General features: G+C 35.2%; 1 pseudogene; it reads left to right on the top strand.

Annotated features, from left to right (window-relative positions):
• The first annotated feature begins 6,263 nt into the window (after positions 1–6,263).
• Positions 6,264–7,037, top strand: LOC125163652 (60S ribosomal protein L7-like; annotated as a pseudogene).
• Positions 7,038–10,185: the final 3,148 nt, after the last annotated feature.

The following is a 10,185-nucleotide window of genomic DNA, read 5'->3' as shown; positions in this document are numbered from 1 at the left end:
ACAGAATAGGAGAGCTTATCTTAAGACTGTGGGGAATATAAAAGGAATTTTTATTCAGTCTGTGACCATGACTTTATCCTTCCTTTCTCTGACAACAGCACAGCAAAACAGCACTCGGTTTCTTCATATAGTGGCTGAAAACTGCAGGCTCAGAAAGCAGGCCAACATAAATTTGAAACCTGGGTCTTTTTATAACTAGTGATCTTACATAATGTATTTTATTATGTGCACCCTGTTTTCCTGATAAATAGAATGGTGATTGTAATAGCACCTATCCTATTGAGTTATTTCAGTGATTGAAGAGTAAATGCATGCTAAACTGAGTACCAGCAAGTTTGGTATACTATTAGCTTTTTTCAAGAAATGCCAGTTACTGTTTTTCTTATTGTTTTATCTTTCCTTAATGAAAATTTGTCAAATCTCCTATGACTTTTTAGGTGTCAGATAGAGGCTTTGAATCAAATCTTATAAACAGATTTGTGTTTTTTCTATCACAAAGCACTGCAGTGTCAAAACATTTTAGTTTTAACATTGTAGCTGACAATAAGCTTATCTGAACTATAAGCCTCTCTGTGCTTCAGTCTTTGACAATTTTGGTCAAGGCAGAAATTTTCAATTTTTTCAATTTTATTTTTATTTATTTTTTATTTTAGAGAGAGAGGGTCTGCAAGCAGGAGAGAAGGGCAGAGGGGGAGAGAGGGAGGAAGGGAGGGAGGGAGGGAGAGAGAGAGAGAGAGAGAGAGAGAGAGAGAATATGAATCTTAAGCAGACTCCATGTTCAACACAAGCCTGACACAGGCCTCTGATCTTACAATGCTGTTCATGGCATGAACAGAAATCAAAGAGTTGGTCATTCAACCAACTGAGCCACCCAGGCACCCAGAAATTTTCAAATTTTTATAGTAATTATTATAATTACTGAAAACCTTAAGTACTTACATTTAATAATAAACTTAGAAAAAGAAACTTATCTTTAAGATAAGTTTGTATATATTTTTCTGAAGTAAATCTATGCTTATGTGTTGGGTGGCTGATTTTTTATTTTAAACCTCAGGTACAGAGAATTAAATTAACTATTCTACTTAGTTCACATTATATAATTGGTCTTTGAAAGATATAGGTGTGTGTGTATTGTATATATGATATAGTTGTATAGATAAAGATAAATGTATTAATTTCCCTTCCCCCATAGGTGGCCAATTAAATGATTTAAAGTTTTTCCCCATATATTCTTACATAATGGGTATTTTTACTTTGTGTTTATGCATTTTTAATTTATGTAGATAGTGTGGTGGCAGAGATTGCTGATTTGCTCCCAAATTCATCATCCCCTTATTCAATAGTAACAGAATTACATGCTGCATCTCCCAGGATCTCTGCAGTTTGATGTGTACATATGTAATATTAAATGGAAGTGATGCAAAATCACTTCTGGGTCTGAGCCTTTAAAAAAGTTTTTTTTTTCATATATTTATTTTTGAAAGAGCACAAGCAAAGTAGGGGCAGAGAGAGAAGGAGTCACAGAATCTGAAGCAGCCTCCAGGCTCTGAGCAAGCAGTCCACACAGAGCCTGACACAGGACTTGAACCCACAAACCATGAGATCATGACCTGAGCTGAAGTCAGATGCTCAACCGACTGAGCCACCCAGGCACCCCTGGGTCTGAGCCTTTAAATATTAGGTGTTTGCTTTTTTTCACTCCTTGCCATCTGTTGCCCAGATGTGGAAGTACTACAGTTTTAATTAAGCAACTAACAACAATCCTTTAGGGCATTGCTTCTCAAACTATTCTTCCCAGACATATCGATCACCTTGAAAATTGTTAGTAGTTGTGAGTATTGCAAATTTTCAAGCTCAAACCATTTCCACAAGTCAGAAACTTTGAGATAGAGTCAGCAATGTATGTTTTCACAAACTTAAAGGTGATTCTGTTACATACACGTTGCAGATTGAGGACCACAAAGCAATACTATAGGAAGGCTCTGAGTCATTGAATGACTGTTTATAGCAAAGGGCAGCATATCATTGTCTGCAAGGTTTAAGGTAGTTAAATATTTTAGGCTCTTGTTCTTTTCCTCTCCCCTCTTCTTTGCCTCTTCTTCCCCTTCCTCTTGCTTTTTCTCTTACTTCCTCTAATAGTTTAAATTAAAAAAAACACATGAGCATACACACAGGTTGTATAAAAATAGGCTGGTATAGAGTAAAATGGCTAAGGTGACCTTGGGCTGATTACACAAGAGAGAAAAATAAATGTCTATGTTTTTTAAAGTACTATATTTTTAGATCTTTTTGTTACTGCAGACCAAAAATCCATCCACTTTGTATGTGTGTTTAGTCCATTTATATTTATGGTTCTGCTTAGTCCACTGATTCCAACCACAGCAAAGTGCTCCATGCTATGCCCTTTTGCCTGTGTTCTCTCCAGACATGAATACAGATCAATTCCAACTCTCTAATACCACATAATATACAATCTTCTACCTGCTCCCTATAGAACTGTGTAGAAATTTCTTTGGTTAATATATGAATGTTTGGATCATATATTCATTTGACTAGGTTTTGCCGTATTGATCTCCAGACTAATTGTGCTAGTTCACCATCACACCGGAAGTATGGGGATGTTCCATACCTCCCAAAGTTCCATCTTTAGCCTTACACAGTTTTCTCAGGTATGCCTATCCAAAAAGGCGTAAAGAGATATTTTATTGCTTTACTTTCTAGGTGCCTACAAACCAAAATTAATCAATGTCTTCCATTTATTTAAAAACATTTAAGATGTATTATTTGTAATTCCTACTGTATGTGAAAAATAGGCAACTATCCTTGAAATATATTTTTAAATTACATTTGAATGTGTTTGAAATGCATATGCAGACATGAAATAATAAGTTGAAAGAAAAATAGAGATACACAAATATATACTGTGATACATAAGCATATAACTGCAAACGAGAAATGGTAATTTTAAGGGAACATATTTGAGAACAAGGTATGCTGTGAGAATGTTGTAGCAAATGTGTATATTGAGCTTGACAATATCTACATGCATCATTATTTTATTTATTTCTATTATTGATGGCATAATAGCCCAGTGAAAGAGCATACCATTATTTATATTACCACTCCCTAATTGTCAAATATTTGTTTCAGTTCTAATTTTTGCTAATATAAGGCAGTGTATAGAAGGGTGAATCAACCTTATAATTAAACCTGTCTACATAATCATAACTATATTTTTTTGGAAAAACTAATGGAAGTGGTTTTATTGGGGCAAATTGTACAAACATTTTTAAATGCTCTGATCCATGCCACAAAATTGTTTTTGAAAGTATTACAACTTCTACTTTCATAAGCATCAAGTCAATATTTTCACTAATACATATATTTTAAATACATATTTTTAAAGTTTATTTATTTTTTAATTAAAAAATTTTAATGTGTATTTTTGGGAGAGAGAGAGACAGAACATGAGTGAGGGAGGAGCAGAGGGAGAGAGAGAGGGGGAGATACAGAATCTGAAACAGGCTCCAGGCTCTGAGCTGTCAGCACAGAACCTAGAGCCAGGTGGGGGTGGGGGCTTGAACTCAGTATGGTGAGATTGTGACCTAGGCTGAAGTCAGAGGTTTAAGCCACTGAGCCACCCAGACACCCCTATTTATTTATTTTTGAAAGAGACAGAGACACGGTGAGAGGATGAGCGGCAGAGAGAGGGTGAAAAAGAGAATCCCAAGCAGGCTCTGCACTGGCAGCACAGAGCCAGATGGGGGGCTGGAACTGACCATGAGATTGTGACCTAAGCTGAAACCAAGAGTTGGAAGCTTAACCAACTGAACCACCCCAGATGCCCCGTTTACTAATACATATATTTTAAAGGGATTAAAAATAAACTAAAAAAGGGGATTTATACTGCTTTTACTTAATTTTTATTTTTAAATATTTTTCACATTTCGTACATGCAAAATATAGATAATATATATGGCAACTAAAAATAATACCATTAAGAAAAGTTTCAGTCTTCAATGACTACATTCATACCTTGAAAATTGAACTTATTTTTGAGATCCACTGGGTGTTCCTTGTTTTGCTATCTAAAAGTCTTGAATTTTTTACACATCATTTTCTTTCATTTATTTCTATATATATTGTATATATGTGTATATACATTTATTTCCATATGTATTGTATACACGTGTATATACATTAGACATATATGTATATACATATATATTTCATTATATTTTATAACATTTTTCATTTTGCTAGTTTTTATATGTATATTAAAGGTTTATGCTATGTTTATTATTTGGGGGACTCAATATTATGTTTTTAATAATTAATTTAGCTATGTTTATTCATTTTAATTGATGCGTAGGATTCCATTCTGGTGATATTCCACAACTTATTCATGATTTTGTGAAGCAGTGTTTTCCCAGTTTTCTTATGTAGTTGGAACAATATTATATATGTTGCCTGTTGCATAGGAGAAAGGATTTCTCTAGGGTATATACCTAGTAATAAAATCATCAGGTCGTAGTTTAGATGTAGCAAACTTCCTTCTGACAAGTAACTGGTAACTCTTTAAGAGATTGTAAGCATTATTAGTATTTTTTCAGATCCAGTGTTTTCAGATTTTTTTAAAAAAAAACTTCATCTTATCAGTTGGTTCTGAGAATTACATATTCTCTGTTTATTGATTTATCCATTGGGACATGGCTATTTCCTTATACAGAATTTCCTCATATCATAGGGTTAGTAATCCATAAGACATGCAGTACCTGATATCTGAAGTCTTAGCAGTTATCGTCAATAATAGGCATGTGAATCAAATGCACTGGCTCTTCTTTAACTCAGCTAACTTCATTCTACTACAGAGATAAAAATAAGCAGTGTTAGACTCTTCATTTAAGGTTTTTATTTTATATGCCCAGGTGATATATGGATGGATATTGTGTGTGTGTGTGTGTGTGTGTGTGTGTGTGTGTGTGTGTGTGTGTGTAAGGTGGCTTAGTGGTTAATTTGGGGTCTGTGAAGGTCAGTGCAATGAAGCCTTCTATTTTTATCTACCTTTATGTTGCATTTCAGTGTGGAAAAGACTAAGCAATAGGGAAAAGAAAGGAAGAAAAAAAGAGGAAAATCAAACCCATTAACATTTCAAAAATTTATCCTACTAGATAAAGTGCTTCAGAATTTTCAGCCACACAATATCTTGCATCTCTCTAGCAACATAAACCAAATTAAATAGCTATTCCAGCTTCATTTACCCACTATGAATATTTTCAAGGTTAAAAGAACAAACCAGATATATGAAGAATCAGCAAGATCTTGAATGAAGTAACATAAGGGAAAACTAAGGCAATAAGGAGAAAGAAGGAGAGAGAAAGAGTGGAAACAAAGGAGATGTGAGAAGTTAGAGGAAAAGGAAAAAATGTAAACTTTCATCAACAGGAATTAGGATTCCTTTGGGCTTATGTTTATCTCCCTTCCCAGTCAAGTGTTTCTTTTGGAGAAAATGTTTGCTTTCTTCTTTTGTCCTCTATTCTCTTCACCCCTTTTCCCATTTCTGTAGCCATTATGTAATTTTCATTCACTTACAATTATTCAGCTTTCATCCTCAAATCTACTATTTTAGAACAGCTTGTCTAAAAGAGTATGATTTTATTTTTTTAGTTTTATATTTAAAATAATTATTTTATGTTTATTTTTGAGAGAGAGACAGAGCACAAGTTGGGGAGGGGCAGAGGGAGACACAGAATCTGAAACAGGCTCCAGGCTCCAAGCTGTCAGCACAGAGCCGGACGTGGGGCTTGAACCCACAAATGGTGAGATCATGACCTGAGCCTAAGCCAACTGAGCCACCCAGGCACCCCTAGAAGAATATGACTTTTAAAGATAACTGCTGTTGCCAAGTGGCTGTCTTCTGTTGTTCTCTTTTTGTTTTGTTTTGTTTTTCATTTCCTATATACAGAAAAAATATTCTCAGGGTCAATATAAAAATGAATTTGTATTTGTAGTCAAAGTTTTAGGCAAGGAAGGAACACTTTAGAAGGAACACTTACTGAGAAAAAAAGTTACTATTGTAACTAACTACATAATTTGACCAAAGCATAATTTTTGATTACATAATTATCACCAATATTAAAACTATCGGTTAAAACTAAACCTTGTATGTTAAAATAGATTTCTCAACTTTGAAAGTTTCTTTAGGATTAAATATAGGATTAATTTTATTTAAAATTAATAAGATGGCTTTTCTGGCTGGAACCATGGAGGGTGCAGAAGAGAAGGAAAAGGAGATTCCTGCTGTGCTAGAAACCCTTAGGAAAAAGCGAAGGAATTTCAGAGTTGAAGATCAAGCATCTGGGAAGGAAGTTTGCCCAAAAGATGCTTCAAATGGTAAGGAGGAAGTTCATTTATGAAAAAGCTAAGCATTACCACAAGCATATAGGCAGTTATACAAACCTGAGATTCAAATGGCTGGGATGGCAAGAAAAACTGGCAACTTCTATGTTCCTGCAGAACTAAATTGGCTTTTGTCATCAGGGTCAAAGGTATCAATGGTGTGAGCCTAAAGTTTCAAAAGGTGTTGCAGCTCCTTTGCCTTCACCAGATGTTCAATGTCACCTTTGTTAAACTTAACAAGGCTTCTGTTAACATGCTAAGGATTGTGTAACCATACATGGGGGTGAGGAGAGTACCCAAACCTGATGTTGGTGAATGAATTGATGTACAAGTATGGTTATGGCAAAGTCAATAAGAAATGAATTGTCCTGACAGATAACACATTGATTGTTTGATCTCTTGGTAAATATGGCATCATCTGCATGGAGGATCTGAATCACGAGATCTATATTGTTGGAAAATGTTTCAAAGAAGCAAACAACTTTTTATGGCCCTTCAAATTATCATCTCCAGGAGAGAGAATGAAGAAAAAGACCACCCATTCTGTAGAAGGTGGAAATGCTGGCAACAGGGAAGATCAGTTCAATAAACTTATTATAAAGATGAACCAAGGTGTCTACTATGATTACTTTTTGTAATCTGGTCAGTTAATGAATAACTACTTTCAAATTGAAAAAATAAATGAAAAGTAAAATTAATAAGATGGACAAATCATTTATCATAGAAGTGATTATTTTATCCATGCATAACCCTAAAGCACCCTGATTTACTCACTTCATTGTAAGCGTTCATTGTTTTTGAGATATAAGCATAAGTAAAACATGAACAGTGTTGGAAATAAACATTGGAATTTTATTGAACATGAATTGCAAGTATTAATTAATGCAAAATACAATATGCCTTACCTCAAATCTCAGAGTGATGTCTATCCATTCCACCTTAACAATGTCACACAGTGGCACTGTAAAATATTTTCAAGTTTAGAATGATACATTGTAGCCATTAATTCTCATATAAAAAACACATTAAATAAGTCACTCTTCTCATTTTCAGCATGTCACAGGTTTCTACAATATTAAATTGCTTGATCATTGAGGGTCAGTATCAGTTCAGTAGTAGAATATGAATAGAAGCCAATGAACACTATTTTGTCTATTGCTTGAATAATTTACTAATGTTGATGTGCCTGTAATAAATATAATAAGTAGTAACAGTTTATGATCTCTGAGCAATAAGTTATAGAATGATAATTATCTGATTATCTTATGCTCTGGAAATACTATAATCAATAACCTGACTTCCAAAGGGAAAATAAACTGGAAAATAAAAGTTCCTTCTTTCAATGCTATCAAAGAATAATTTAAGAGGAGAAACTGATGCAGGCAGGCTGAGTCCAAAAACCCAGAAGTTTTCGTAGGACCAGCCAAGAGGGTCCTTGGCTTCATGCAGGATAGAAACCAAACTCAAGTCAGAGAAAGTGAAAACAGAGTTTACTGAACAGCATGAATTACAGAAAATAGCTGATAGAATATCTTTGAAGCTTGGAAAGGAAAGAATGAGTCTCATCAGTGCTTGGGGCTGGGGGGTTTTATTGGAAAAGGATCTAGGATACATGTTTTTTTAGGAATCCATGGTAGGGTTTAATCAGAAGTGTCAGGTGAATAAGAGGCATTAGTCCGAAAATTACCGAAGGTAGGGGTATTGATGCCAGCATCAGCAGAAGTTTATTTGAAGCTAATATTCTGAAACATGTTTGGGATGTGGCTCTTCTTAAGTGTCATAGGTGTTTTGCGCCTACGACAAAACTCAGAGAATGATTAGCTTTCTTGTTTCTCCCTTGAAATGGGTATACAGCTTTTTTGGCTTATTCAGAGGCAAAATATGGAACATGAGCAAATGGGGCGTAGCAAAAAACAGAGATGGAGCCTTTCTAAAATGGAATCCCTTCAGCTTTCCCACTTCAAAAGGAAAATTTGAATATTAGCTTACTTTAATCTCATGAAATATTTGTTTTCATTTGTGGAAGGATAGAAAAATCCCTTCTTGTAATGATTTGCCATTTCACAACCTTTGCGTTGATTACGCTTGAAAAAGAACACAAGATCACGATTAATGTGAAATGAACCCTGTTATGTGGCAGGCGCTTTCCATATGCCATCATAGTCAGTGCTCACCACAACCCCTTTAGGTAAGAACCGATAAATGTATTTTCCAGTAACGAAACAGAAGTCCGTAAGGATTACCTTATTTTTTTAATGTTTGTTTATTTTTGAGAGAGTGTGCAAGCAGGGGAAGGGCAGAGAGAGAGGGAGACTGAGGATCCGAAGGAGGCTCTGCACTGACAGCAGCGAGTGAGATATGGGGATTGAACTCTTGAGCCATGAGATCATGACCTGAGCTGGATGCTCAACCATCTGCACCACCTCAATGCCCCAGGATTACGTTATTTCAATGAATCTAAAACTAACTTCATTCATTAGAAGATACATATCATCTTATTTCCACAAGAAACAGAAATGCTGCCAAGTATAATTGTAAATTTGCCAGTAAACTGATATTGATTTAATAATATTAACATGGTAGGATGAGTGAGTAAAGTGCCTCCTAGAATGATACCATATGCTGAGACAACTGTCTAAACCATGTAAGTTGGCCAGCTGAAGCCTATTCCCAGGCTTCTCTGGTTCCCAAGACCCTGATTCTTTCATTAAACTTTACAGCCTCAGCTATCTTCCACAAAACAGAATGCATTTGGCATTTTCCTTTATGAGAACTTGTCTTTTTCTTGGTGGCACCACCTAGTCTTTGTAACCTTCATATGGAGGAAATCAAAGTGCATGACAGTATATTAATCAGAAAAATGGATTGCAGTTGCCTCATCCTGTCAATCACTTGATAAGGGAAAACAAATAGCGAAGATTAAATCACAGACTGCTCAAATGCCTCATACTTAGGATAAATACATTTCAGCTTTCAGGAAAGTCCATTATGCACTATTTGGCTTTGATTAGCAGGGGGCATTTCATAAAGCATGAAAGACAGCTACAGCTAGTGGAAGAAAGAAGAAATGTGTGAGCATTTTCTCACTCTTTAAACAACTGATTCACCCCAGTCCAAAGGAAAAAAAAATCCAGCAAAGGCTCTGACAATTACGAATGTCTTTGGCAAAAAAAGATGAATTTATCTGCCTGTAAAGGAGATGTCGCTTGAAAAGCGAACGTCTGCGGCAAACAGAACACCAGCAGAGCATGACTATAAAGAACAATCCATATTTGCTCTTATACAGGAGAGACCCACAATTGCAACTTGATTGTAATTCTCACCTGGGAAATCTGAAACCACCACCTGTTTTCTTTGGATGCTTGTGTGACACACTCCAGTTGCTTTCTACAGAATTTAGAACATTGATTTACTCCAGTGGATACACTTGGAGCTTTACTCAATTCATTTCCATTAAGCATCTGACTCACTAGTTAGATTTATTAGAGCTAAGCAGATCGTTGTTTTTATATTCACATTTAGGTTTCTAAGTATACATATTACATATACTCCATGACATGTTTTCATACAACTGTCATTCTTGTTTGTACTTCATTAAAAAGGGCAACATACTAATCATAAGAACAGTTAGCTATGATGCATTCCCTTTTGTCTTAAGAATTTTGGAGAAAACAGAACAAGTGAAATAAAACCACAACAACCACCATAAACTCTAATTCACTTCTTACAAGCCTCTCTACCTTCAATTCCAAACACGTCACTGGGGCCTTATTTTTTTGTTATGTT

Source organism: Prionailurus viverrinus, chromosome A1 (genome assembly GCF_022837055.1).
Source record: "Prionailurus viverrinus isolate Anna chromosome A1, UM_Priviv_1.0, whole genome shotgun sequence".
NCBI lineage: Eukaryota > Metazoa > Chordata > Mammalia > Carnivora > Felidae > Prionailurus > Prionailurus viverrinus.
Note: the sequence above shows the minus strand (reverse complement) of the source record. Positions and strands in the feature narration are given on the sequence as shown.